Here is a 4,782-nt window from a genome sequence, read left to right on the forward strand (position 1 = left end):
AATGCTACAAGTGAAAACATAAAAATTAACAACATTATTAATTTGGAAAAAACTTAAATCTCCTGTAGATTGAGAAGAAATGCAAAGTATAATTTGTATACATGAATAATTCAGACAAGAGACAAGTACTGTGATGCCCAACAAAACATTAGTCTTCCACTAAGATTGCTTCCTTTCTCTTTATCCAAGAGCCCATAATAATAATAATAAAAAGATGTGTTATGTCAACCAATCTGTTTCCATAAGGATTCTTTATGACTTGAGGGGAGTGAAATGTGCCAGAGAGGAAAACTGCCCATGCATTTAACATCCTCCTGAGGGCATACCAACCATGACATCAATGTGAACCTGCAACTAAGCATTGTGATCCTCTAGTAGGACTGACTCTCAGAAGTGTAGAATACAATCTGAATCCCAAAAGACCCTGGACATTATTGTATCAACCCCAAACTCCCTGTTTCCCTGATATCTGTTAATACTAGGTTTAAATGTTTGATGTCTAGACAAGAGGTCTCTGTGATGATCAACAACCGTCAGGTATCTACTTATCTGCTTACAGAAACTAAATAATTTCTTCTTAAACAAAAGATCAACATTAAATGAGAAATGGTATATGTAATATAGAATACTCCTACAGAAATATTTTATATTTTTAACAATGTCTATTATCTCGATGCCAAACTTAAGTACCTCTAGATTTGTTCTCACTGGATTTCCTGGCCTAGAAGTTTACTATATTGTGTTTGCCATTCCTTTCTCACCATCTATGCAATGGTGTTCCTGGGAAACTGCATGATATTTCATGTGATCCGGACTGAACAAAGCCTGCACCAGCCCATGTTCTACTTCCTGGCTATGTTAGCCCTCACAGATCTGTGCATGGGGCTTTCTACTGTACACACGGTGCTGGGCATACTTTGGGGCTTCGTTCAAGATATCAGTCTATTGACCGCTACATTGCCATTTGCAACCCTCTACGCCATTCCTCCATCCTAACCAATGCCAAAATCGTGCAAATTGAAGTGGCCATCTTATGTAGGAGTTCTATGCTCATTCCTCCAGTCATCATCCGCTTGAAAGTTTTTAAATTACTGCCGACCTCATTTCCTCTCTCACTTTCTGCCTGCACCAAGACTTAATTCGAATGGCATGTTCAGATATTCGCTTCAACAGCTTCTATGCTCTGGCTCTGGTGATTTGCACCCTATTATTGGATGCAATGCTCATTCTTGCCTCCTACGTCATGATCCTGTACACAGTTTTTGCCATTGCTTCCTGGGAGGAGAGAATGAAGTCTTTGCAGACTTGTGTTTCTCACATCTCTGCTGTTTTGGTTTTCTACATCCCCATCATTGGTCTGACCATGCTGCACCGATTTGGGCAGCATCTCTCTCCTCTGGTTCAGGTCCTCATGGGCAACATCTACATCTTTTTCCCACCCTTGATGAACCCCATCATATACAGTATCAAGACTCAGCAGATACGAGTGAGAATCCAAAGACTATTTTCCTTGAATGGAACCTGAGTCTTCAGGTAACTTGTGTTTAAAAGTAAAGGAGTACATTCACAAAGGAAGACTGTCAGACCTGGAACTTGACTAATTAATTCATCTTTTACTGACAATTTACATTTTATAAAACTTTCTCCTACTTCTTGACACAGCAAGCATGAATCATTGGCATTGGCTTATTAAAAACTTATGTTCATTATATAAATCAGAATGTGAAGTTATAAAGCACTGACAATTATATTAGAAAATGAGTTTGATTTAGTTCTTGATGACTTTGACTAGGAAATTTCTTCTCATACTGTGGCCAGTGAATTAATGATGTATTTGTTTCTTCCTATTCAGAGAAAAGTAAAATTTCATAAATATATCCTTTCATGATATTACTAAATTCTCTTTTTTTATTCTTATTACTCCAGTCAAAATTTCTTTCTCATGCATAATCTCTGCTTCCCAATTTGTTCAAATGATATCAAAGAAAGTAAGTATCATGAGGATGTTGGGCTTTTAAAAAAGTTTTACTTTAATTTTAATTAAATATATGTGTGTGGTAGTATATGCTCACATGAGTACAGGTGCCTGCTGACGCTAGCATTATCAGGTCTCCCTGAAGCTTGAGTTAGAGGACGTTGCTGATAGCTGAGCCATCTCTTCATTTTGAGAGATTGACTATTTTAGTCAGTTAAAACACAATGCAATAAAAACCAATAGATGTCTTGCTGTTGATGTGTTTTTCAGTCCAAATATCTACCTAATTCTATCATATGAATAGTAAGAAAATTGGAACTATAACTCACTGCTTAAATCATAGTGGCTTGGAGTAAAGTAGAGTGCACATTTGTAATTATTATATTTACCAATAATGAATAGTGACATAAATAGTGACTGTGATAGAGGAAGATTTGAGTGACCTGAACAAGTTCTTCTTTAATTCACATCCCTATCTCATTTCATTTAAAATTATGTATTAAATTACCTAGATGATTTTTATTAAAATATTTATATGTTACAAAATTAGTTTAGACCTTGAAGTTCTGGTGTATATAGTATTAAAATGTTTATATGTTTCTAAAGTAATATTTCTGCCAGCGTTTTGCTCTAGATAGTATTTTATTTTGTGTTATTTGATTTTGAAATGCCAAGGGAGTCACAAAATTTCAGATTTTAGGAAATATTTTGTCATGAGTTTTGCATCTATTGTCTGTTTTATTTTCAAGCAAATCATGCTCATTTCCCACTTTCCATTTTCCTTGTTTAAAAGAAGTTTTAGATGGATGGGTGACCAATGTAAAATCTATAGTAAAGGAACTGGAGCGATGGCTTAGAAGTTACAAAAACTTGGTGCCCTTGCAGTTGACCTGGGTTCCTTTCCCAGCACTGACACCATGCCTTAGATCTTTTAACTCCAGTTCCAGAACATCCAATGTTAGATTTTGGCCTCTATTGGCACCATCCGTGTATGTGGTACACTTATGTACATGTATTCAAGCACTCACATACATAGAATAATATTCAAGTAATAAATAAAATATACAGTAACTAGAAGAAGAAATGTTGCAGAAGTTCCTACTTGTACAAATTTCATTCAAATATTATTAACTGATCTTAGGTGGTGGGTATATTGAGACATAATCACCAACAGTAATTCATCCTTTTTTGATGGAATTCATGCTGTGGTGAACTTTGAAAGATACTGAGGTTGATGTAGTCACTACCATAATGAAAACAAAGTATATTACACCAAGTTGTAAGCCCTCTTGTGGTAATTTTGGGTCATTAGCTTCTACAAACTCAAACTCCTGACCACCAGGTATCTCATTTCTATCATTTAGATTTGGCGTTCTTAATCACTATACAAATGCAAATAGACTAGTTCTCTTTACTTAAATGAATAATTTTCCATTCAATAATGCTTTTGAGATTCTTTATGCTGTATGTTGTTTCATATTTTTAAAATGCCATTTTCTCTTAATATTGCATTGAACTAGTAAATAAAGAAATTTTCTTTTAATGCCAATCTATATTTCATTCATCTTTACGTTTTTAATAAAGACATGATAAACATTTGTATATCATAATTTCAAATATCCCCCTAGTTATAGAATCTCTTATTTGGTGTGTAGTTATTTCCCTCTATGATCCTATTGAGATGAGAACTTCTCACTTTAACCCCGGGCAAAATCTAAGTAAAATTCCTGCTTTATTTTGTTCCCTATGCATTCAGAGATGTGTGATCCACTGAGTTTTATGTTAGTTTATTCTTATTTTCATGTCTTTTCTTTTGTGAATGCTACAACCAGCATCCTAATAATAAAGAAAAATCCCTTTAAAACAATCATTAGTTAATATTTATCAGATACCTACTTATACCAAGTTCCTTATCATAGACTCAATGAACAAGTCTGTAGGATGATTCATAATCATTTAATCATTTCTGGAAGGGATGGAAATAAATGTATTTAAATGCTAGGAAATGGTAGGGAGTTAATTTGTTTTCAAATTAGCAGGCTTACCAGGGTTACTATTCTTACAATTTTCTTTTTGCTTATTTTCACTTAATTGTTAGTTGGTATAATGGAAAGAATTTTAAGTAATGTACTGATGCAACTGTGTATATTCTCATAAACACTAGTTATTAGTTCTTTCTTTATTCAGCTATGTTATACCAGAACTCTTCAAGAGTAATATGTCCACTTTAAAATGAAACACAAAGTGAAGGTATTACTGTTTTCTATTGTGGAATTTTCTTTTGCTGTGTGACCCATGCTGATTGTTGTCTATACTGCTGATCTATTTAAAGTTCAATTAATGCAACTGAATAGAAAGAAAACAATCTACTTGCTGTAGGTAACAGATACTAGGCAAATTGATTCTCCCTCAATAAGAAGTTGGTAATCTATGTTAGAGGATCGTTTCCCTCTGTGGGCCTCAGCTCCTATGCCCATTAATCATCACTGGCAATAAAAGGAGACTTGTTGGCTCTGTGAGGTGTGGTGCAGCAAATGGGGACTTTTGACTGAACTCTTATAGGAGAATCTCATATAGCTTTTTTCTAAAAAAAAAAAATATTCATTTTACATACCAACTACTGTTCCCATCCTCCCCTCCTCCTGCTCTCCTTGGACTCATCAGCCATTTCCCCATTCACTCCTAAGAAAAGCTAAGGCCTCCCAAGGGGAGTCAACAAGGCCTGGCATAGTTGAGGCAGAAACAAACCCTTCCCCCTGCATCAAGATTGAGAAATACAGCCCACCACAGGGAATGATCCCCAAAAA

General features: G+C 35.0%; 1 pseudogene; it reads left to right on the plus strand.

The window, feature by feature from the left end:
• Positions 1-658: 658 nt before the first annotated feature.
• On the plus strand, positions 659-1,525 carry LOC130880659 (olfactory receptor 51V1-like; annotated as a pseudogene).
• The last annotated feature ends 3,257 nt before the right edge of the window (positions 1,526-4,782 follow it).

The sequence above is a fragment of the Chionomys nivalis genome, chromosome 8 (genome assembly GCF_950005125.1).
Source record: "Chionomys nivalis chromosome 8, mChiNiv1.1, whole genome shotgun sequence".
Classification (NCBI taxonomy): domain Eukaryota; kingdom Metazoa; phylum Chordata; class Mammalia; order Rodentia; family Cricetidae; genus Chionomys; species Chionomys nivalis.